Raw genomic sequence first — 24,042 nt, 5'->3', positions numbered from 1 at the left:
GCTAAATTCGTTTTGGCTAAGGGTGTATTCGAAACCATGATTATATATGTGAAATAAGTTGATTACTTCCAGTTATCGTTGCATAAGTCGTGAATACAATTTGCTTAACCGTTTAATTTAGAACTTATTCTTGTATGTTGGTTGAGAGTGCACGCTTAATTTGCATGCTTGAATCTGGTGCTAGGGTATAAGTTTGTTTCACCTAATCGTTATGAATTTATATTCACAAGTAGTGAAGGTCGCTAGTCACGATCGTGTTGAGTAGATTCCTGGCAGGAGTATCATGCTTTTCATAGTTACAAATGCCTTGTCAATGCTTATGATTTCCAAAGAACGTAATGATTCTAACTTGTGTCTTTATCATGTTGTTCATATAGAGAACTTGTTAGGAATAATTTGGTTGCGATGCATATTCATCCAATTCAATGATTCTAGGGAAATCTGAAGGTTAATTTAAGCGGACCTAATTAACTTGGAGTGTCGAGGTTCATAACTTATTGAATTGATAACTGGAAATTGCTTTCCGTTGCATATATTTCTTGTGTGGAGAAGAACCCCTTAGCTATTCCATCATCCATTGGTTCATCACAAATTATCTTACAATCTGTTTTCTTTAAAATCTGTCCATTTAATTTAATTTCGTCCAAACACAATCCCCCCATATTTTGTTAAGTCTTAGTCTTTATAATCTGTCTTATTTGGTGTTTTTAAGTATTTTGAGTCATAAGCACTTTCAAGTTCGTCCAAATCAAGTTTTAGTTGCTGTTTGAGTCAATTTGGTTGTTTTAGGCAGTTTTGAGTGTTTCAAATCTGTTTTGAGTCATAGGAGTCTAATTAGAGTCTTTAAGTTTAGTTTTTTGTATTTTTAAGTCAATTTATATTAGATTAGCACCCCTAGTTAATCCCCGGTTAGAACGATCCCTACTTACCTCATTACTACAATTGTCACAAATAGGGTTTAATTTGTGTGTCACATTCGTAACGCATCAAATTTTTGGCGCCGTTGCCGGGGATTAGCAAAGTTGCTAATCCCTTGTCTTGAGTCTTGTTTAAATTGTTTAGTTTCTGGTTTGTTTTAAATTTTGCACCGTGTGTGTGTGTTTTGTTTTTGTTCTGTGTATAGGCACCTTATTTTCTTACTTGTGCCGAGTCTATTAAGTTGGTTACTTATCTTGTTTGCTCTTGTGTGGAGGTACTAGTTTATGACCCGTAGCTCACAACCTGTTCGTGAGCATATCTTCGACTTTGACGGCGATTTCGAGAGGACTTTGAGAAGAACAAGGAAATTGCAAGAGTCTAATCCTCCTAGTCCCGAACCTGAATTAGAAGAGCAAGAAGTTGAGGTTGAAGAGGAGCCCACGGCAAGGTTTGAAGAGGAAGTACGAACCATGGCAGCGGACAATCAAACCATCAAGGAGCTTTCTGCCTCGGGTTTGGACAATGCAGCCCCTCTTTGCATCCAATACCCTAGGGCAGCCCCTGAGAAGACCGATGAATTTGAGTTGAAGTCCAGTTTGCTACATCATATACCCAAGTTCCATGGGTTATCAATGGAGGACCCTAATAAGCATTTAAAAGAATTCGAAGTAGTATGCTCAAGTATGACACCGGTGAACGTGGACAGCAACATATTGAAGATGTAGGCTTTTCCTTTTTCTTTGTTGGAGAAGGCCAAGGATTGGTTGTATGAGTTGGCTCCCGGAACTATCACATCATGGGAGAGTATGAAGCGAGCCTTCTTAGAGAAGTTTTTTCCGACATCACGAGTCATTCTTCTTCGCAAGAAGATTAGTGGAATTCAGCAAAGCCAAGTTGAATCTTTTCCAACTTATTATGAACGTTTTAAAACTCTTGTTGCTTCATGTCCACAGCACCAAATGAAGGAGGAGCTTCTTCTTCAATATTTCTACGAAGGTCTCTTACCAATTGAACGTCAAATGTTGGATGCATCCGCGGGAGGAGCTGTAGTGGACAAGACACCCATAGATGCCAAAACTCTCATTGCTAATCGAGCACTCAATGCACAACAATATGAAGGTGTTGGGCAGAGAGACACCCCACGGCCACATCATGTAAATGAGGTAAGTTCTATTTCTGAGTTACAATCCCAAATGGCTAACCTTACGTCTATCTTGTCGCAGTTTGTTGAAGGCCCCAAAACGAAAGGAACTACAATCTGTGGTGTATGCTCCATTCAAGGACACCAATCTGATCAATGCCCTCAATTAATTGAGAATGGAGGGTGGGAATCTGCCAATGTCGTGGGTTATGAGAGTCAAAACCAACCAAGGGGTGATCCTTTCTCTAATACATACAATCAGGGATGGCGTGACCACCCCAATTTCAGATGGAGCGATGAACCACAACCTGCCCAACAAAGTGGATTCCGACAACCCCCAGGTTTCTTTGCAAGGCCAATGGCACCACAACCACCTCCTCAAGCACAATCATCCCAAACCAACTCAGGTACATCTATGAATGACGATAAAACATATCAGTTATTAACCACAATGGCACAGGGAATGCAGTACCAAGCAAAGGAGGTTAATGAGCTAAAGAAGCAAATGGGCGAAATGGCAAAATTTTTGGGACAATTTCGTGAAAATGGTAAGTTACCAAGCACTACGGTGGTCAATCCCAATGGTGGTTTCGAATCTGCAAAAGCTATCACACTAAGAAGTGGAAAAGAAGTGGGAAGCAAAGCACATAAACCTGCCCAAAACAAGGAAGATGAGAAGATACAAATTGAAGAAGAGGAGCAATCCTACCCCACGGCAAGGGTAGCACCACCCATGCCGCAGTCATCTAAGCACTCCCATCCGTCCACCTCAGGTAATGTTGTCCCAAATGTTGTGATTTCAAACACTAATCTGCCCAATGTTCCTTTCCCTCGCAGATTTGCACAATCGAAGAAGGAAGAAAGCGAAAAGGACATTTTTGATACCTTTCGAAAAGTCCAAGTAAACATTCCTTTACTTGATGCTATTAAGCAAGTGCCCAGGTATGCAAAGTTTTTAAAAGAGTTATGCACAACTAGGAAAAGAATTTCAAACAAAGAAGTTGTGAAAGTAAGTGAAAATGTATCCGCGGTTTTGCAACGAAAGTTACCTCCAAAGTGTAAGGATCCAGGGAGCTTTACTATCCCATGCATAATTGGAAACACTAGATTTGAACAATGCATGTTAGATTTAGGTGCTTCTATTAATGTCATGCCATATTCCATTTATGCATCTATGAACCTTGGTGAGTTAAAACAAGATGGCGTTATAATTCAATTGGCCGATTGTTCTAACGCTTATCCCAAGGGAGTCCTTGAGGATGTTTTAGTGCAGGTCAATGATAGGGGCATATTTATGCACCTTAGTTTAGCTTGTTCTTGTGCATTTATAGTGTTTTTCCTTGGTAAAGTAGTTTTTTAAGCTAGTTTTATGTATTTTTAGGATTTAAGGGCAAAGTATGCAAAAGGATGCATTTTGGAGCCTTTTGGAGCAAATTAGAGCTTGGAATGGATATCATATGCTTGGAGCCAAGAGGATGGACGAAATTGAAGACTTGAAGATGATGATTCCTACTTGAGCAAGGTTTCCTAGTCGAAGTAGGAAAGTCCCTAATGGAAGATGGTTTCCTAGTTGAATTAGGATTCCTAGTTAAAATGGGTTTCCTAGTTCAATTAGGATTCCTAGAAGAACAAAGTTTCCTACTCAAACAAGGTTTCCTACTTGAAGTAGGAAAGTTAAATCCCAATGGCCTCAAGTTGCAGCAACAAAGAAGTTTTCCAAGTCCAAGAAGGAGAAGAATTCCAAGATCAAGAAGGATTAGCTTTCCTAATCCTAATGCACAAGGTTTTCAGCCACAAAGAGGAGTCCTAAACACTTTAGGACACCTTATCCTAATCCTATAGGGATGCCATGCACTTTACCTTATCTTGGAGGGTTTCTAGAAGCCTTAGATGCCCTATCCTATCTTTGCCGTGGGTTTTATCCAACTCCCCTTAGTTTGTAGGCTTTCTAGAAGCCCTAGCATTATCCCTAAGAAGGTGCCGCACCCTTATCTCTTTTTCCCTACAAATCTGGCACTTAAATCATGATTCTAGAAACCTTATCTTATCTCCTACAAAGGTGGCGCCTCAAATCCTTCTAGAAGTGCCAATTTCTGCCACAAAACACTTTGTTTCTAGAACCCTAAAAATCTGGCGCCTCTATTCCTTTTCCTTTGGGGTTTCCTACCTTCTTGATGGCCAATTCCTGATGGGTTTTGATTTCCTTGTCATCTTTAAATACTTAGTCATTTTCCTTGCTGATTGAGAGGGATTTTGCACTATAAATAGACCCCCTTGCCGCACCAATGGATGATCATTCACTCCTCCACATTCAGAAATTCGACAGAAATACATTCCCAACCCTTTGCCACAGCCATCCTTCACCATTCTCCATATTTTCCCACCTGGCCGCACTCCCCATCCCTCCTAAACACTACCCTACCTTCACACATCCATTCCTCCATACAAATACCACCCAAAACCTGTCCTTAGACCTTGTGCCGCAACAAAGAGGAGGAGAAGAGGGCTTGGACGTTCATGTAATTCAAGTTCGAGTTGCTGGAATTTTTAGGTGTTTCCTCTCCTTGATTTCAATGGTTAAATTTACTTTTCTTTGTCTTGTACGTATGAGGAACTAAACCCCACCTTGGCTAGGGGGGGATTCGAAACCATGATCATGCTTGCTATATGATTTGATTACCTCTAATTGTGTTTCATAAGTTGTGAATTCAATTCACTTATCTATTTGAATTAAACTGATTTGTGTGTGTTGGTTGAGAGTGCACGCTTAATTATCATGCATAAATCTAATGCTAGGATATAAGGAAGTTTCACCTAATCGTTACAAACTTATATTCACAAGTAGTAAAAGTTGATGATCTCAATTGCGTTAAGTAAATTCTTGGCATAAGTTTCATGCAATTCATAGTAACGAGTGCTTCGTCAATGCTTATGGTTTTCAAAGAACTTAATGATTCTTGCTTGTATCTCTATTATGCAATTCATGTAGGGAACTTGTGGGGAATGCTTTGGGTTGTCGTATGCAATCATCCAATTCAATAACGTTAGGAAAATCTGAGGGTTAATTAGTGCAATTCACGGTTAATCTGGGGCGTTGAGAATTCATGGTTTATTGAAAAGCAATTAGAAATCGTTTTGTGTGCAAGTATGGCATGTGTGGATATGAACCCCTTAGCTAGCCTTCATTCCATTCATTAAATCTAAATTCGTTTTAAAATCTGTTCGTTTTACAAAGTTTTAAGTTTTGTTTTGAAATTCGTCAAAAGCAAAATCCCCCTTTACTTGGAGTGTCAAATTAGTTAGAAATCAATTTAGTTTGTGTTTTTAAAGTATCTTGAGTCAAGTTATTGTTGGAAATGTGCCCTAAAACCAATCATATGATGATACTTTACGGACATTTCAAACTAATGTAGTTTAAATGTAAAGGGCAAAGATTATTGTTTGAGCCGTCTCATATAAATGTTATATGCTTAAACGATAAGTCCAAGGAATATGTGATTGGAAGAATGCGATCTAAAGAAGTTAGATTCATGAGACCATTCTTTCGTTGACACATCCTAAACGTTCCTGATCATAGGATTGTCAATTGGGCATTGACAGTCCGTTAAGATCAGTACGTGCTATGTCTTCTCTCAGGGAGAGTGACTAGTCTCGAGTCATTGGTGTGTGTGACATCAAGACAAGTACGTAGGTGTTCAATAGAGAATGAGTTCACTGAACACGATCAACAAAGAGTTCTCATATTCATGTCACATGAGAACTCATGGTTGGGATAATGCAAATTAGTCTTTTGACCTGAGGCATCACAGTTGTCTTGTGGTTAGGTCCTTAATCTTTGATTATGTCAAAGTCACTCCATCAGGAGGGTGTCCACGGCATCGTTGGGGTTAAGCCACTTAGCCATGGAGGCAAGTGAATGCGCAACAAGGGATCTCTAACCTTCAAACTGTTTGAGGGAGAATACTCTATGATATGATTTAGAATCTCTGGCCAGAGTATGAATGAGATGTTGGAATGCGTTCCAGATCACATTCAAGGTAATCATATAAGCACAAGACTCACATTGGATAGTAGACATGAATAAACTATCAAACCAAACAATGTGGTCAAGAGTATTGTATTAGAGAAAGACCGTATTGCATTTGTAATCCTAAAACTGAATAGGTTCTCCACCTCTTCTGATTAGCTTGGGTAACCATGACATGCTGCTAGGCGTCAACCATGGTTTGTGGAAGCCCTAAAAGTGTATTATCACTAACGGGAGAATTGAAAGTAAGTTCCAATTCACAATCGATTTGAAAGAGTTTGAATCGCCCACTGCCTCGCTAAAAGGAACCTAATGGATCGTACACCGTGTAAGGTAAAGATTGAAGATTCAACGGAGATGAGTAAGAATAATTAAATGGTTTAATTATTTATGGCAATGATTAATTAATATGTTAATTAATCAAACGAATAAGTTCGTTAAAGACCTCGGGATAGTTTTGGACCTTAAGGCCCAATGGGCTTCGAACGTCAAGTCCATTGACTTAAGTTGTATGACAACTTAATGAATAATGATTCACAAAGGCCCAAATAGCCCAATAAATCCCCTTAAATTCGGCCATTTAGAGGAGGGTAGTGAACTTGGCTTAATTGCAAGTTTGCCACTCCATTGTGAGGTGGTATAAAGACATCTTTATAGCCATTTCATCCTTAGGGTTTTTCTAAGGAGAAAAGATGAAAACAAACTCTCCTTTCTCTCTAAAATGGCCGGCCACTCTTGAGGAAAACATCTAGCAATCTTACTTCCTCAAGGTCACTCATTTCTTCTCCAATCTTACCTTGGTGTGGAGACTTAGAGGTTCTCAATTTTGGGAACTTGGAAAAACCTTTTCATCCATCCAAATCCATGGATCTAAGATGCAAGGAATGAAGGCCCTCTCTTTGGGTGATTAGCCTTTGCTTATGCAAAGAGGAATCTACAAAGGTATTGATTTCTCAACTCACTTTGTTTTGAGTTGAGTCTTGGTTCACCTACTTACTAGGCTTTGAAGTTCATGGGTTAAGTTTTGTTTTTGAGTGCATATAAACATGATTCCGCCTTTTAATTGTTAATTGCATGTTGTTGATGTTGCTCAAATGAACTTGTTTTTCACAAATTTTCCTTCAGTTATAACTATTTTCGTCCAAATTCTTCTCTAGTGCTCAAAACTGCTCAGAAAGTAGTTTTAAGGCAGTTTTGAGTGTTTTCTTGCTGTTTTGAGTCTTTTGGTTCGTTTTAGTGTTTTAAACTTTAGTTTTGCATTCTTTGGGTCTAGTTTGGTGTTTTATATTGTGTTTTTACGTTTTTGAGTCAAATCTAAGTGATTAACAATCCCTCCTAATCCCCGGTCCAGAACGATCCCTACTTACATTCTTCACTACAATTGATAAAAAGAGGGTTTAATTTGTGTGCGTATAAATCTCACATCAGTCAATCATCTTATCTTACCTGCAGATTTTTATGTCTTAGAAATGGAGGATTCGAGCCATGCTCCATCATTGCCGATCTTGCTAGGCCGTCCATTCATGAAAACAGCGAGAACAAAGATAGACGTGTTTACGGGAACATTAACCATGGAATTTGATGGGGACATTATTAATTTTAATCTTTCTGAAACCATTAAATATCCAATTGAGGACCATTCTTGTTTTGCTATTGACATTGTTGATTCTTTGGCACAGGTACATTTGGATCAAATGAACGAAGATGCACTTGAGGTAGCCTTAGTGTACGACATAGGAGCAAGAATTGAGAATGGGGGAATCCTTGCAACCCACGGCATGCAATTTGACCATATTGCCGTGCCCCCTTGTGGTGAAGTGATTGAAATGGTCACTGCCCTCGAGTCATTGCCCTCACAATCTGGTAAGTCTCTACTCTCAATTTCATATTCGGTTTTGACTAACAAGTTACTTCCATCAATTGAGTTAAAGCCATTACCTAGTCATCATATCTAGCTCACTCACGGCCCAAGAAGAAGACAAGTTGATAAGGGTGTTAAAGGAGCACAAATCTGCCATTGGATGAACCTGGGCGGATATCAAAGGCATTAGTCCCACCATGTGCATGCATCGCATCCTTTTGGAGGAGGGAGCCAAGCCATCTCGTGAAGCTCAACGTTGCCTTAATCCACCCATGTTGGAAATAGTAAAAAAGGAGGTTATAAAATTGCTTGATTGTGGTGTTATATATCCTATTTCTGATAGTCGTTGGGTGTCAACCGTGCAGGTTGTTCCAAAGAAGTCCGGAGTCACGGTGGTGAAGAATGAAGGACAAGAGCTTGTACCCACTCGTGTTGTGACCGGTTGGCGTGTTTGTATTGATTACAGGAAGTTAAATGCCATGACAAGGAAGGATCACTTTCCATTGCCATTTCTTGACCAAATGTTAGAAAGGTTAGCCGGTTATAAATTTTATTGCTTTCTTGATGGATATTCCGGATATAACCAAATTGTGATAGCTCCGGAAGACCAAGAGAAGACAACCTTCACGTGCCCCTTTGGCACCTTTGAATATAGGCGCATGCCATTTGGTTTGTGCAATGCCCCTGCGACGTTTCAACGATGCATGGTGAGTATATTTTCTGATTATGTGGAGAAAATTATTGAGATATTCATGGATGACTTTAGCGTGTTTGGTAATTCATTCGATCATTGCTTGAATAATCTAACCTTAATTTTGAAACGTTGTGTTGAAACGAATCTTGTGCTTAATTGGGAAAAATGTCACTTCATGGTTAAGCAAGGTATTGTTCTAGGACATATTATTTCTGAAAAAGGCATTGAAGTGGATAAATCTAAGTTATTTCTTAAATTAACTCTCAGATTTCCCTTAGGTCATTGAATTGAATGGAATTAGCGCATAGCAATCAAATTATTCCTTAAAAGTTTTCTATATGAAAGCGCATAATAGAAAGACAATCAAAGATCATTAGGTTCTATGGAAATCATAGGTGTTGACGAGGCATTCGTAACTATGAAAGTGCATGATACTTATGCCAAGAATTTACTTAACATAATTGTGACCAACAATCTTAACTACTCATGAATATAATAAGTTCCCAACGATTAGGTGAAGTTTCCTTATACCTTAGCATCATATTTATGCATGCAATTTAAGTGTGCACTCTCAATTCATATACATAAACAAGTTTTAATTAAAACAGATAAGTAAATTGAATTCAACATTCATGAAATCACAACTGAAAGTAATCAAATCATCATGCAAATATAACCATGGTTTCGAAATTCCCCCTAGCCAAAAGGGGATTAGTTCCTCATGCTTGCACAACAAAAATTATTGAATTTAAACATTGAAATCATAAGAAAGATTACACCTAAATGTTTCAGCAATTCCAAGATGGATTTGATGCACGGCTTGGCTCCCCTTCCTCCTCCTTGCTGCGGCACAAGGTGTGTGTGGTGGAATTGGGGTTTTTGGATGGTGTTTTCTTGTTTAGAGGGATGGAGGATGGTTGGTTATGGTGGTAGGGGTGCGGCAGGTGTGTATGGAGGTGTAGGGAGGTGTATGGAGGTTGAAGAATGGCTGAGAGGGGTTGCGGCACAAGAGTTCTGAAGAGCATAAAGGGTTCTACGAATTTTTGGCTGAATTTATGTTTATATAGTCTTAGGGTTAAGTAGATTAGGGTTAGACTTAACAGATTTGGTGGATTAGGGCCCTAGAATTCGGCTATAGGTGATCAAATCCACCTAGGAGGGGGTTTGGCCCACTTAGTTTCATAATAGGCTTGTGTAACCCAAATCCAAAAGGGATTAGGCCTTAGAAATTAGAATCCAAAGGGAAATAGGCATAGGAAGGTGCGGCACAATTTGAGGGAAAGGGTGGCTTGGCTTGCAAGGCAAGGCAAGGCCTTCTAGAAGGGTTTGGTGCGCCACTTTTGTAGGGTTTCTAGAAAGAATGGGTTTTGTGGCTGATTTGGGCCTTCTAGAATAGGATGCTTCTAGAAATAGGTTCTAGAATTATCTATTTAGGTCCCCTTGCAATTAGGATTAAGACATGATAAGGTTTGGATAGGATAAGATGAGATAAGGTTTGGATAATGTTTTGGATGATGTTGGATAAGGTTTTAGATAAGGTTTTGGATAGGGTTTCCTCTTTGAGCTACTTCCTTATCCACTTTGTCCTTAGCTTAGTTCCTTCCTCTTCTTATCACATTTCTAGCCTCTTGAAGTCCAAATTGGTCCATCCATGTTGGCCCATATGCAAGCTATCCACATAGTGTCCAAAATTGCTCCAAAATGCACCAAAATGCACTTTCTTGATACTTTAACCCATTGGACCTACAAACACACGAAATTGAGTTGTAATACGACATTAAATAAGAAATAATAGCACAAATGCACAAGAATAAACTAGCTAAGTCGCCTAAATATGCTCCTCTCAAATTCCCCCACACTTAGCTTTTGCTAGTCCTCGAGCAAAACAAACAAACAAAAGAAACAAAACATAACATGTCAAAGATCACCACTCACATAGATTTGAGCAATCCTTACCCTCGGGCATACTTCATCATAGTCACCATTCACTAGCTCACATTTAATCAATTAAAACACATTTTGAATGTAGTAACATGCCTTAGAGAATTTCCTCAATTCCTCACCAAATATTAGTTAGAAAGTGTCTTAGTTTGTGTTTCTAAGTGTTTTGATTCAATTTACCTCCCAAATTCGTCCAAATTAGTGTAAGTGCTCAAAACTGCCCAGATTGTGTTTTTAAGGCAGTTTTGAGTGTTTTGGTGCTGTTTTGAGTCTTTTGAGTCTTTTGGTTTGTTTTAGTGTTTTAAGTGTTTAGTTTTGCATTCTTTGAGTCTAGTTTAGTGTTTTAACCTTTGTTTTACGTTTTTGAGTCAGTTTTCAAGTGATTTAGCAATCCCTCCTAATCCCCGGTTTAGAACGATCCCTACTTATACATATACTACAATTGTCAAAAGAGGGTTTTAATTTGTGTGCTTATTTTTAATAACTAAATTAAATCAAAGGCTTCTAGAATTAGGGAAATCAAATCAGAAAATTAAAAGGAAATTGGTTAATAGGTAGGTGCGGCTAGGGTTTTATTTGAAAGGGAAATAGGTTTAAGTTCAGAAATTAAAGGGAAAGGTGCGGCTTAGGGTTTAGTTTAGGCAGGAGCATGTGTTTTAAGTGCATAACCTAGGACAAAATTGCCCCCCCTTGCATGGCAAAGGAAGGGAAGAAGGGGAAACCCACGGCAAAGGTTTGAAAGTGGGCTAGGGCCTTTGTTTTGTGTCCTAAAGTGCATATAAGGCCTTCGAAGTGGCTGGAAAATACGGACGTTTAAGATTAGGAAAGGTTAACAAAATGGGAAACCTAGGGTTAACTTTCCTAATTCAAGTAGGAATCCTTGTTGAAGTAGGAATCCATCGTTCTTCAAGTCTTCAACTCATTCATTCCTCTTTTGCTCCAAAAGACTCCAATTTGCATCTTCTTGCACATTTTGGCTTTATAATCTGAAAATACACAAAAGTGACTTTAAACACTAAAATAACTAAGGAAACACAACATAAATGCACGAGAACAAGCCAATTAAGTCGCATAAATATGCTCCTATCAAATTCCCCCACACTTAGCTTTTGCTAGTCCTCGAGCAAAACAAAACAACTAAAAACACAAGACGAAACAAAACAAACAAAACATAACCTACACCTTTCAACGTTTGCCTCAGGGATTTCCAATTAACATGACATGTCAAAGATCATTACTCACATAGCTTTTAGTCTTCCTTCCCCTCAAGCACATACTTAATCATAGTCACCATTCACTAGCTCGCATTTAATCAATTAAAACAACATTTTGAATGTAGTAACATGCCTTAGAGAATTCCCTCAATTCCTCACTAGTTATGCACTCAATTTTCACTCAGATTTTCTGACTACACACCCTACAATAGTTATATGTGAGAAGATTGATGTAAACATGAAAGACTAGTACTCACATATGATATAACAAAGACAGCAATTTCCGGAGTAAATAAACATGTTTAGATATGATCTCATGAATGGAATGCTACTACTTAGATGCGAGAACCAGTGACACCATATGCTCATACCAAATTCAAACTCCACAATTGAAATGCACAACACTCAAGATAGAAGTCAAGGGTTGTAACGGGGCTTGGGGTATTGGCTAACAAGGAAAGATAGGGATAAACAAAAGTTCTTTAAGCAATAGCAAGCAAAGTAATGAAATTGAGACTTAGAATTCACTTGGAATGCAGAAATCAACTTTTAGACATAAAGGGAAGATTCAAACAACTCTTAGGGCCTAATTCATTGTTTTGGACCCTTACTTCAACAAACAATACTTTGGAACTCTTTTCACTTCTTTTCAACTCTTTTTCAACTTTTTTTTTTTTTTTTTTTTTTTCTTTTTTTTTTTCTCTTCTAGCCGTGCCTATGGCACATAAACTCACATCAATAATCCTTCCCCCAAACTTATTTTCTGCAACACAATAATCAAAAGGAATTCATTTTCAGTCATGCTTACTATGCTTCAAGAACAAGGGTATGGATGGTCCTAATCTAGGCTAGGTGAGGATAATATGGGTTAACAAAGAACATGGCTAACACGGCTCAATGGGGTTAAACTTAAACACAAAATGAGTTAAGGGCACACGGCTATTTGGCTTTGATGGTGGTCACTACACAACTTCATCTTGAATACGTGTTATGCAATTCAATAACATGCTTTGAATGAAATGGGCATGAGTTCTAGCATTTGGAACTAAGTGATGAAACGCCTTCAAAGTAGTAACCAAGCAAAGAATAATGAGATCATGCAACGACTTTAGAACACAATGATGCACAGATTATTACTCTCCAAATAACGTTTAGGCTCAAGTCTCACCGGGATGTAGCGTTAGTTTGAGTTCATTCCTTCAAGCATGTTACAAAAACTAATTTTCCTTTGTGATTACATGTGAATTCGTAAACTATAACTACAACCAAGCATAAACCAAAGAGTATATCAAACGTCCATCCATGTTTGTAACTTCTTTAACCATCATGCAATTAAAAACCAAATCCTCATCATTGTGTTGGAAGGTAACCTACGACACAAACAAACACACAAAAACAACTCTTTTTGGGTTTTTCAAAACAATTTTTCAAATTTTTATGGGATTTTCGGATTTTTAAGTCAACACACACTAAAACACTCTAAAATAGCTTAAAAACACTTAAAAACAGCAAGGAACAACATTGGAAGTTATGGGTGATAAAATCCCACGAATTTGCATCAACAACATTAGTTACACCCCCCCCCCCCCCCAACACTTAAATCAAACATTGTCCTCAATGTTTCAAGCCTAAAATCACACCAAAAAAAAGTGAACACACTAAGCATGGCAGAATGTAAATAACAAAGAGAAGAGGTTAGGGACGCAAATCTGGTTATGGAGTGTAAATGCCATCCTCTCCTTGGTGATTGCATGGGTTGCCTCCCACGAAGCGCTTGCTTTAACGTCTTGCAACCGGACGATGGTTTGCTCATTCCCCATTGGAGCCCACGACATGCAATGGGATCTCCTCCACCACATGCTCAACAAAGTTCTTGTAGTAGGGTTTCAACCTATGGCCATTCACCTTGAATTCTTGTCCAGTTTTCAAACTTTGTATTTGGACTGCACCATGCACAAAAACATTAGTGATAACAAATGGACCAACCCACTTAGAACGTAACTTACCGGGGAATAACCGAAGACGGGAATTGAATAACAATACTTTCTGCTCGATTGAGAAGGTTTTGCCTCTAATCATCTTGTCATGGACGGCCTTGGTCTTCTCTTTGTAAATCCGGGCATTCTCATACGCCTCATGCCTAATCTCTTCAAGCTCGCTCAATTGTAGCTTCCTATGGTTTCCAGCCGTGTCCACATCCATATTGAAGGCCTTGACCGCCCAATGTGCCTTGTGTTCAAGCTCCACGGGTAGATGGCATGGCTTGCCATAGACTAGCCGAAATGGGGACATACCAATGGGCGTTTTGTAAGCCGTTCGATAGGCCACAGTGCATCCTCCAAACGCAAGCTCCAATCTTTTCTATTCGGCCCAACGGTCTTTTCCAGGATTTGCTTTATTTCTCGATTTGAAACTTCGGCTTGGCCACTTGTTTGGGGGTGATAAGGTGTGGAAACCTTATGCATCACGTTATACTTCTTGAGCAACGCCACAATGGTGCGGTTGCAAAAATGAGACCCACCATCGCTTATGAGCACTCGAGGCATCCCAAATCTAGAGAAGATGTTAGATTTTACAAAATCTGCAACAACTCTAGAATCGTTAGTTCGGGTGGCTTTAGCTTCCACCCACTTTGACACATAATCAACGGCAAGTAAAATGTAAGTAAAACCAAAAGACATAGGGAAAGGACCCATAAAATCAATACCCCAAACATCAAAGATTTCAACAACAAGGATTGGGGTTTGCGGCATTTGGTCTCTTTGGCCTAAACTTCCGGTGTTTTGACATCGATCACATGTTAAGCAAAAAGCCCTAGCATCTCTAAACAATGTAGGCCAATAAAAACCACTTTCAAGAACCTTAAACGCTGTGCGTTGTGTGCCAAAGTGTCCACCACATGCATATGTATGGCAAAAACTCAAAATGGAATTAAACCCAGATTCATGAACACAACGACGCACAATCTGATCCGGGCAGATTTTCCACAAATAAGGGTCGTCCCAAACATAAAAACGTGCATCCTTTTTTAGTTTATCACGTTGGGCCTTGCTTAAGGTGTTAGGAACTTGCTTAGACACCAAAAAATTAACCAAATCGGCATACCAAGGGGTACTTACCTCAACGGACAGAAGTTGTTCATCCGGGAACGTTTCTAAAATGGGAAGGTCCTCTTCTTCACGCACCATTCGACTTAGGTGGTCAGCCACCACGTTTTCACATCCCTTCTTGTCCCTAATTTCAATGTCGAATTCTTGAAGTAGGAGCATCCAACGAATGAGCCTTGGTTTGGCCTCCTTTTTGGTGAGAAGATACTTCAAGGCTGCGTGGTCAGTGAAAACAATTACTTTAGTACCAATTAGATATGATCTAAACTTATCTAATGCAAATACAACCGCCAAAAGTTCTTTTTCGGTTGTAGAATAATTCAATTGAGCATCATTTAAAGTGCGTGAAGCATAATAAATAACATATGGCTGTTTGTTTTTCCTTTGGCCCAAAACAACTCCAAGGGCATAATCCGATGCATCACACATCAACTCAAAGGGAATGGACCAATCTGGTGGAGTGATGATTGGTGCCGTGGTGAGAGCCTCCTTTAAGTGCTTGAATGTCGTGGAGCATGCATCATCAAACTCGAAAACCACCTCTTTTTGAAGCAATCGGCATAGTGGCTACGCAATCTTGGAGAAATCCTTTATGAAACGCCTATAAAAACCTACGTGACCAAGAAACGAACGAACCTCTCTAACCGAAGTTGGAGAGGGTAAGTGACGAACAAGGTCTACCTTAGATTTATCCACTTCAATGCCTTTTTCAGAAATAATATGTCCTAGAACGATACCTTGCTTAACCATGAAGTGACATTTTTCCCAATTAAGCACAAGATTTGTTTCAACATAATGTTTCAAAATTAAGGTCAGATTATTTAAACAATGATCAAAGGAATCACCAAACACACTAAAGTCATCCATGAATATCTCAATAATTCTCTCAACATAATCAGAAAATATGCTAACCATACACCTTTGAAACGTGGCAGGAGCATTGCACAAACCGAATGGCATGCGTCGATATGCAAACGTTCCAAGGGGACAAGTAAAAGTGGTCTTTTCTTGATCATCCGGGGCAATAACAATTTGATTATAACCAGAATATCCATCAAGAAAACAATAAAATGAATGACCCGCTAACCTCTCGAGCATTTGATCTAGGAACGGCAATGGGAAGTGGTCCTTCCTTGTGGTGGCGTTTATCTTCCTATAATCAATGCATACACGCCAACCGGTTATGATTCGGGTGGGCACAAGCTCATTCTCCGCATTCTCCACAGCCGTCACTCCAGATTTCTTGGGAACACATTGGATAGGTGAAACCCATTGGCTATCGGAGATGGGGTAGATCACTCCACAATCAAGGAGTTTGATTATCTCTTTCTTCACCACTTCCATCATCGGAGGGTTGAGACGGCGTTGAGCCTCTCTAGTTGGTTTGGCCCCCTCCTCAAGAAATATGTGATGCATACATGTTGTGGGACTAATACCTTTGATATCGGCCAATGTCCAACCTAGGGCAGATTTGTACTCCTTCAAAACACGCACTAGTTTCTCTTCTTCTTGTGCCGTGAGTGATGAAGAAATAATGGTAGGTAAGGTCTCCTCTTCCCCCAGGAAAATGTACTTCAAATGGCTAGGTAGTGGTTTGAGATCAAGGGTAGGTGCCTGAATTATGGATGGAAGCAACTTGTTAGTCGAAATGGGAATTGACTCAAAGTTAGAAAACTTACCATTGTGCTTAGGCAACGACTCAAGGGCAGCAACCAACTCAATGCATTCCTCACTAGGGGGCACGGCATGCAATGGAGTGTGTGTGCCGTGGGCTTGCAACTGTCCCCCTTCCTTGGTTTTGAGTTCCATGCTTCGTGTAATGACATTTTCGAGTGCATCGGCGTTCAACTCTTCAAGGTATCCCTGCGCCAAAGAATCAATTATGTCAATGGAGAAACATGAATGATCCTCACTAGGATACTTAATAGAATCAAACATACTAAAATTAACAACTTCCCCATCAAATTCCATGGACAAAGTTCCATTAAACACATCAATCTTCGTCCGAGCCGTCTTCATGAATGGCCGTCCAAGAAGGATTGGCAACGAAGAGGCATGGTCAGATTCATCCATCTCGAGCACATAGAAGTCCGCCGGAAAGATTAAATGATTTACCTGCAATAACACATCTTCCAAAACTCCCTTTGGATAGGCATTAGATCTATCGGCCAATTGTATGATCACACCATCATTTTTCAATACTCCTAGGTTCATAGATGCATAAATTGAATATGGCATGACATTTATAGAGGCACCTAGGTCTAACATGGCAGATTCAAAACGAGTGTTACCTATCAAACAAGGAATGGTAAAACTACCCGGATCTTTGCATTTGGGGGGTAGTTTGCGTTGCAAGATGGCAGAGACATTTTCACCTACCTTTACCACCTCTTTGGTCGACATCCTCTTCCTAGTGGTGCAAAGCTCCTTTAAGAACTTGGCGTATCTCGGGACTTGCTTGATTGCATCCAAGAGGGGTATGTTAACTTGAACTTTCCGAAATGTCTCCAGGATGTCCTTCTCAGCTTCTTCTTTCTTTGTTTGCATGAACCTACTAGGAAAAGGCACATTCGAAGGAAAAACATTAGTAGGAACCGAATTTGACACATTCTTACCCTTTTTGGCCAAATTGGACATTTTTGGATCACTAGAAGCTTGCGGCAAAGGTGTTTCCACCTTTGCCGTGGGTTGGCTTGCCTCCTCCTCTTCAATTCTCAGTTTTTCATCCTCGTTAGGACCTGATGGTGATGGTGTAGGACCTGCCCTGACTTCTTTTCCACTTCTCAAGAGTATGGCCCTTGCACTTTCGAAGCCTCCCTTTGGGTTTGGAATGGTAGAACTAGGAAGTTGGCCTTGATCACGAAATTTCCCTACAAAATCTGCAATCTGCCCAATTTGTTTCTCCAAATGATCCACCCTCTTATCTTGGTTTTGCATGGCTTTGGCTTGATTTTCTTGCCCCTGAGACAAATTAGTTAGTAACTTAAGAAGTGTATCATTGTCTAGGGACGTACCTGAAGCATTTGGGGCAGATTGTTGTGGAGCATGTGTGGGTGCGTATGGCTTAGTGAAGAACCCCGGGGGTTGTTGTCTAAAGCCTCTTTGTTGTGGTGGTTGTTGGGGCTCCCTCCATTTGAAGTTTGGGTGGTCTCTCCAACCTGGATTATATGTGTTAGAATATGGATCGTGCCTTGGTTGGTTTTGGCCTTGAAATCCAATTGCATTTGCGCTTTCCCATCCACCATTTTCAATTAGTTGTGGGCACTTCTCAGAAGCATGTCCTTGGATAGAACACACTCTGCATACAATTGGTCCTTGCATCCTCATTCCTTCGGCCATCTGAGACACAATGGAAGTAAGATTAGCTAATTGTGAATGAATGTCGGGTGTGGAACTTACCTCATGAACTTGTTGCCGTGGGGGTCCTCTTTGGCCTACTCCTTCGTATCGTTGAGCATTCAACACTCGATTAGAAATTAAGACCTTGGCAGCCATGGGTGTCTTGTCCACCAATGCTCCACCCGCCGAGGCATCGAGCATTTGACGTTCAATTGGTAGGAGCCCCTCGTAGAAGTATTGTAGAAGTAACTCCTCCTTCATCTAATGCTGTGGACAAGAAGCAACAAGTGATTTAAAACGTTCATAATATGTAGGAAAAGACTCACCTTCTTCTTGCTCAATTCCACTTATCCTTTTACGTAAAAGGATGATTCGAGAAGTTGGGAAAAACTTCTCCAGAAATGCCCTCTTCATACTCTCCCATGATGTGACGGTTCCGGGAGTTAATTCATACAACGAATCTTTGGCTTTGTCCATTAAAGAGAATGGAAAAGCCTTCATCTTCAATATACTTCCATCGACGTTGACAGGAGTCATGCTTGAACACACCACCTCGAATTCTTTCAGATGCTTGTTCGGATCCTCCATGGACAACCCATGGTATTTCGGAATATGGTGGAGCAAACTTGACTTCAACTCGAACTCTTCGGTCTTCCCTTAGGCAGGCGGGGGATATTGGATACACAAAGGTGCGGCATTATCCAATCCCGAAGCAGAAAGCTCCTTGAGTATCCGGTTTTCCATAGCCATGCCTTGTGGTTCTTCAAAAATCCTTGCCGTGGCCTCTCCTTCCTCTTCTAGAACTTGTTCTTCAAGGTCAGGTTCCGGGCTTGGTGGATTTGATTCATGTTGCTTCCTCTTTCGTCTCAAAGTCCTCTCAAAATCGCTGTCAAAGTCCAAGATATGCTCACGAATCGATTGAGAACTCCGAGTCATACACTAGTACCTAAAACAAGAAAAACAAAACAAGGTCAGAAACTTTAACAAACTTAAATAAACAGAAAGTAAACAATCCAAGGGATTAGCAAAGTTGCTAATCCCCGGCAACGGCGCCAAAAATTTGATGCGAAATTTATAAGCACACAAATTAAAACCCTCTTTTGATAATTGTAGTATATGTATAAGTAGGGATCGTTCTAAACCGGGGATTAGGAGGGATTGCTAAATCACTTGAAAACTGATTCAAAAATGTAAAACAAAGGTTAAAACACTAAACTAGACTCAAAGAATGCAAAACTAAATACTTAAAACACTAAAACAAACCAAAAGACTCAAAACAGCACCAAAACACTCAAAACTGCCTTAAAAACACAATCTGGGCAGTTTTGAGCACTTACACTAATTTGGACGAATTTGGGTGGTAAATTGAATCAAAACACTTAGAAACACAAACTAAGACACTTTCTAACTAAATTGAACACTAAAGTAAAGGGGGATTTAGTTTTTGACGAAATTAAACAAAGTGCATAGATTGTAATAAAAACAGAATGTAAATACGAATTTGATGAAAATATGGATGGAATGCTAGCTAGAAGGTTCTTCTCCACACATGTCACACTTGCATACATGATGATTTTCAGTTGGTCCTTCGATGAATCATGAAACTCAACACCCCGGGTTAATTAGGTTCGCTTAAATTAACCTTCAAGTTCTCCTTAAGTTAATGAATTGGATGGGATAGCGCATACACAATTCAAAACATTCTCCAAAAGTCCTTTACGTGAAAAGCACAATAAAGATACAATCAAAGATCATTAACCAATATGAAAACTATAAGTGTTGACGAGGCATTCGTTACTATGATGAGCATGAAACTAGTGCCAAGAATTCATTTAACGCGATCGTTTATAAGCAACCTCCACTACTTGTGAATATAAGATTGTAACTATTAGGTGAAACTCACTTATATTCTAGCATCATATTCATGCATGAAAACTAAGCGTGCACTCTCAATAAACATACACAAATAAGTTATCAATCAAGCAGTTAAACAAATTGAATCCACAACTCATGAAATTCCAACCGAAGGTAATCAATTTATATTGCAAGCATAAACATTGTTTCGAATCACCCCCTAGCTAACTAGGGGTTTAGCCTCTCATGTTCACAGAAAGAGAAACAAAATTGAAATTAAACATAGAGAACAAAAGATTGATTACACCTAGAACGCCCAACAATTCCACTTGAATTTCTGCACGTTTCAAGCTCCTCTTTCTTCTTCTCCTTGCTGCGGCAGAGAGGGTTTAGGATGATTTCAGATGTTATTTTGGTTTAGGAATGGTTTTAGGGTGGTGAAGGGTTGCGGCAAGGGTTGTGGAAGGTGTATGGAGGTTTGAATGGTGGCTGCAAAGATGGGAAGGTTGCTGGAATGGATGAATGGTTGCGGCAGAGATGGAATCAGGGTGATGGTGGCTGCGGATTCAAGGAAGAAAGGGATGGTGGCTGCGGCTTAGATGTTTTGTGGCTGAAATATGAAAAGAATGAATGAAAGAGAGAGACTAGGGTGCGGCTAGGCTTTAGTTTATATAGGGTTTCAGAAAAATAAAACCCTAGCTTATTTTTAATAACTAAAATTAAATCAAAGGCTTATAGAATTAGGGAAATCGAATCAGAAAATTAAAAGGAAATTGGTTAATAAGTGCGGCTAGGGTTTTATTTGAAAGGGAAATAGGTTTAAGTTCAGAAATTAAAGGGAAAGGTGCGGCTTAGGGTTTAGTTTAGGCAGGAGCATGTGTTTTAAGTGCATAACCTTGGACAAAATTGCCCCCCCTTGCACGGCAAAGGAAGGGAAGAAGGGGAAACCCACGACAAAGGTTTGAAAGTGGGCTAGGGCCTTTGTTTTGTGTCCTAAAGTGCATATAAGGCCTTCAAAGTGGCTGGAAAATACGGACGTTTAAGATTAGGAAAGGTTACCAAAATGGGAAACCTAGGGTTAACTTTCCTAATTCAAGTAGGAATCCTTGTTGAAGTAGGAATCCATCGTTCTTCAAGTCTTCAACTCATTCATTCCTCTTTTGCTCCAAAAGACTCCAATTTGCATCTTCTTGCACATTTTGGCTTTATAATCTGAAAATACACAAAAGTGACTTTAAACACTAAAATAACTAAGGAAACACAACATAAATGCACGAGAACAAGCCAATTAAGTCGCATAAATATGCTCCTATCAGATATACTCTCTATTTTCACACAAATTTTCTGACTACACTCCCTACACTAGGTATATGTGAGAAGATTGATGTAAACATGTGGACGAACACTCACATATGTTATAACAAGGAAAGCATTTTCTGGAATTATTAACATGTATATATATGATCTCATGAATGGAATGCCACTACTTAGACGTGAGAACCAGGGATACTATATGCTCAAACCAATTTTAAACTCCACATATTGAAACACATAACAATCAAGATAGAAGTCAAAGGGTTGTAACGGGGCTAGGGTATTGGCTAACAATGAAAGGTGAAGGATAAACAAACATTTTTAAAGCAATAGTGAGCAAAGTATTGAATTAGGCACTTAGAATTCCCCTTAGAATGCAGAAGTCAACTTTGAACACCCAAAGGGGAATCACACAAAACTTAGGGCCATATTCAACCTTTTTGGACCCTTTCTTCACAATCAACACTTGTGAGTTCATTCTCACTTATTTTCACTCCTTTTCTTTCTTTCCTTCTCTTTTTCTTCTTTTTCACAATTTTTTTTTCTTTTCGTTTTTTTTTCTTTCTTTTTCTCGTGCCTCTTTTAAGACTTTGGCACACACACACACTCACAAAATCCCTTCCCCCACACTTGTGTTCGGCACAAATGTCACTCAAAAGGAATTCCTTCTAAGTTATGCTCCACTATACTTCAAGAACAAGGGTATGGAAAGTCCTATTCTAGGCTAGGTAAGGATGATGTGGTTAACAAGAAAATAGGCTAAATAAGGCTCAAAGGGGTTTAAACCTACAATACAAATGACAAGGGTGGATTCGGCTATTTGGCTATGGTGGTGACTACTACACAACTTCATCTTGTTATTTGTTATGCTAATCAATTTCATGCTTTGAATGAAACGGGTATGAGTTCTAGTATTTGGAACTATAGTGATGAAACGCATTCTAAGTAGCAACCAAGCAAAGAATAATGAGATCATGCAACGACTTTAGAGAACAAGAATGCACAGATTAATAACTCTCCAAATAAACATTTAGGCTCAAGTCTCTCAGGGATGTAGCGTTTGTTTGAGTTCCTTCCTTCAAGCATGTTACAAAACTGATTTTATCTTTTGTGATTACATGTGAATTCGTAAACTATAACTGATGTGAAAATTAACTTGACACACAAATTAAACCCTATTTGTGACAATTGTAGTAGATATGTAAGTAGGGATCGTTCTAGACCGGGGATTAACGAGGGATGCTAATCTATGTAAATAAGACTCAAAAACACTAAACTAGACTCTATGGACTCAAAACTAACTTTAGACACTTAAAACAGCAACCAATACTCAAAAAGACTCACTTTTAGACTCAATAAAGGTTTTGGACGAAAATAGGACTTGACTTGACTCAAAAGACTCAAGGAAAACAAGTTTTGACTCAAATATGAAGACTAAATAACATGGGGATTGTTTTTGACGAATTTTAGACTCAAAATAAAAACTTTGTAGAAAACACTTTTGAAAAACGAATTTAAGTAAAGTAAATGGGTGGAAGGCTAGTTAGAGGGTCCTTCTCCACACATGATATATGCATACGAACCAATGTCCAGTTATTACTCCTTTAGACTATGAATGACAACGCCCTAAATTAGTTGCATCGCACAACTAACCCCCAAGTTTTCCTTATTTCATTGAATTGAATGAAAACGCATTACAACCAAATTATCTTTTTCAAGTTCTTTATATGAGATGCATAACAAAGATACATATCAAAAGTCATTAAGCTTTGTGAAAACTATAAGCGTTGACAAGGCACTCATCACTATGAAACGCATGAGATTCATACCAAGGATTTACTTAACGCGATTGTGACTAGCAACCCCCACTACTTGTGAATATAAGTGAATAACAATTACGTGAAACCCTCCTATACTCTAGCATCAAGTTTATGCATGCAACTTAAGTGTTAACCCCCAACCCACATACATAAACCAGTTTTAATAACTTAGATAAGTAAATCACATTCATGTCTTAAGAAATAATAACCGGACGTAATTAATTTATATAAAACATATAATCATGGCTTCAAATTCTCCTCTAACTAAAAAGAAGTTAGTTCCTCATGTTCGCAAAACAAAGATAATTAAATTTAAACATTGAACTAAGACTAAGGATAGAAAGAACCAAGAAAAACGCTCCACACTCCAATGGCATGCACGGCACTCCCTTGGATGGAAGATTGCACAAGTCCTCCTCTCCTTGCTTCCTTGCTTGCGGCACTAGGGTGTTGTAGAATGGATTGTGGTGTTTGATGGATGAAAGTATGAATGAATGAATGTGTGAGTGGATGAATGAATGGTGCGGCATAGGGCTGTTTATATAGGCTAATTAGGCACACTTAGTGAAGGAGAAGGATTGCACAATCCCATTGAAAAAGGGTTAATTCTAGGCAGAAACCAAATGGGAAATGGATTAGGTAATGCACGGCTAGGATTTAGGGAATTCTAGAAGGTTTGGTGCGGCATGTTTATAGGGATGAGATAAGGTTTCTAGAAGGGATGGTTTAGGGCAGATTCCTAAACCTAAAGGGCCTAGGACACATGATATTTGTGTAGAAGGAGGATTGCAATTCCTAAACCTACAAGGAAT

The 24,042-nt window shown here is 39.2% G+C and overlaps 1 pseudogene; it reads left to right on the top strand.

Moving 5' to 3' along the window:
* The first annotated feature begins 1,202 nt into the window (after positions 1 to 1,202).
* LOC148699332 (uncharacterized) lies at positions 1,203 to 9,659 on the top strand (annotated as a pseudogene).
* The last annotated feature ends 14,383 nt before the right edge of the window (positions 9,660 to 24,042 follow it).

Source organism: Pyrus communis, chromosome 1 (assembly GCF_041283825.1).
Source record: "Pyrus communis isolate YQ-2024b chromosome 1, ASM4128382v1, whole genome shotgun sequence".
NCBI lineage: Eukaryota > Viridiplantae > Streptophyta > Magnoliopsida > Rosales > Rosaceae > Pyrus > Pyrus communis.
This window is presented reverse-complemented; position numbering and strand designations above follow the sequence as displayed.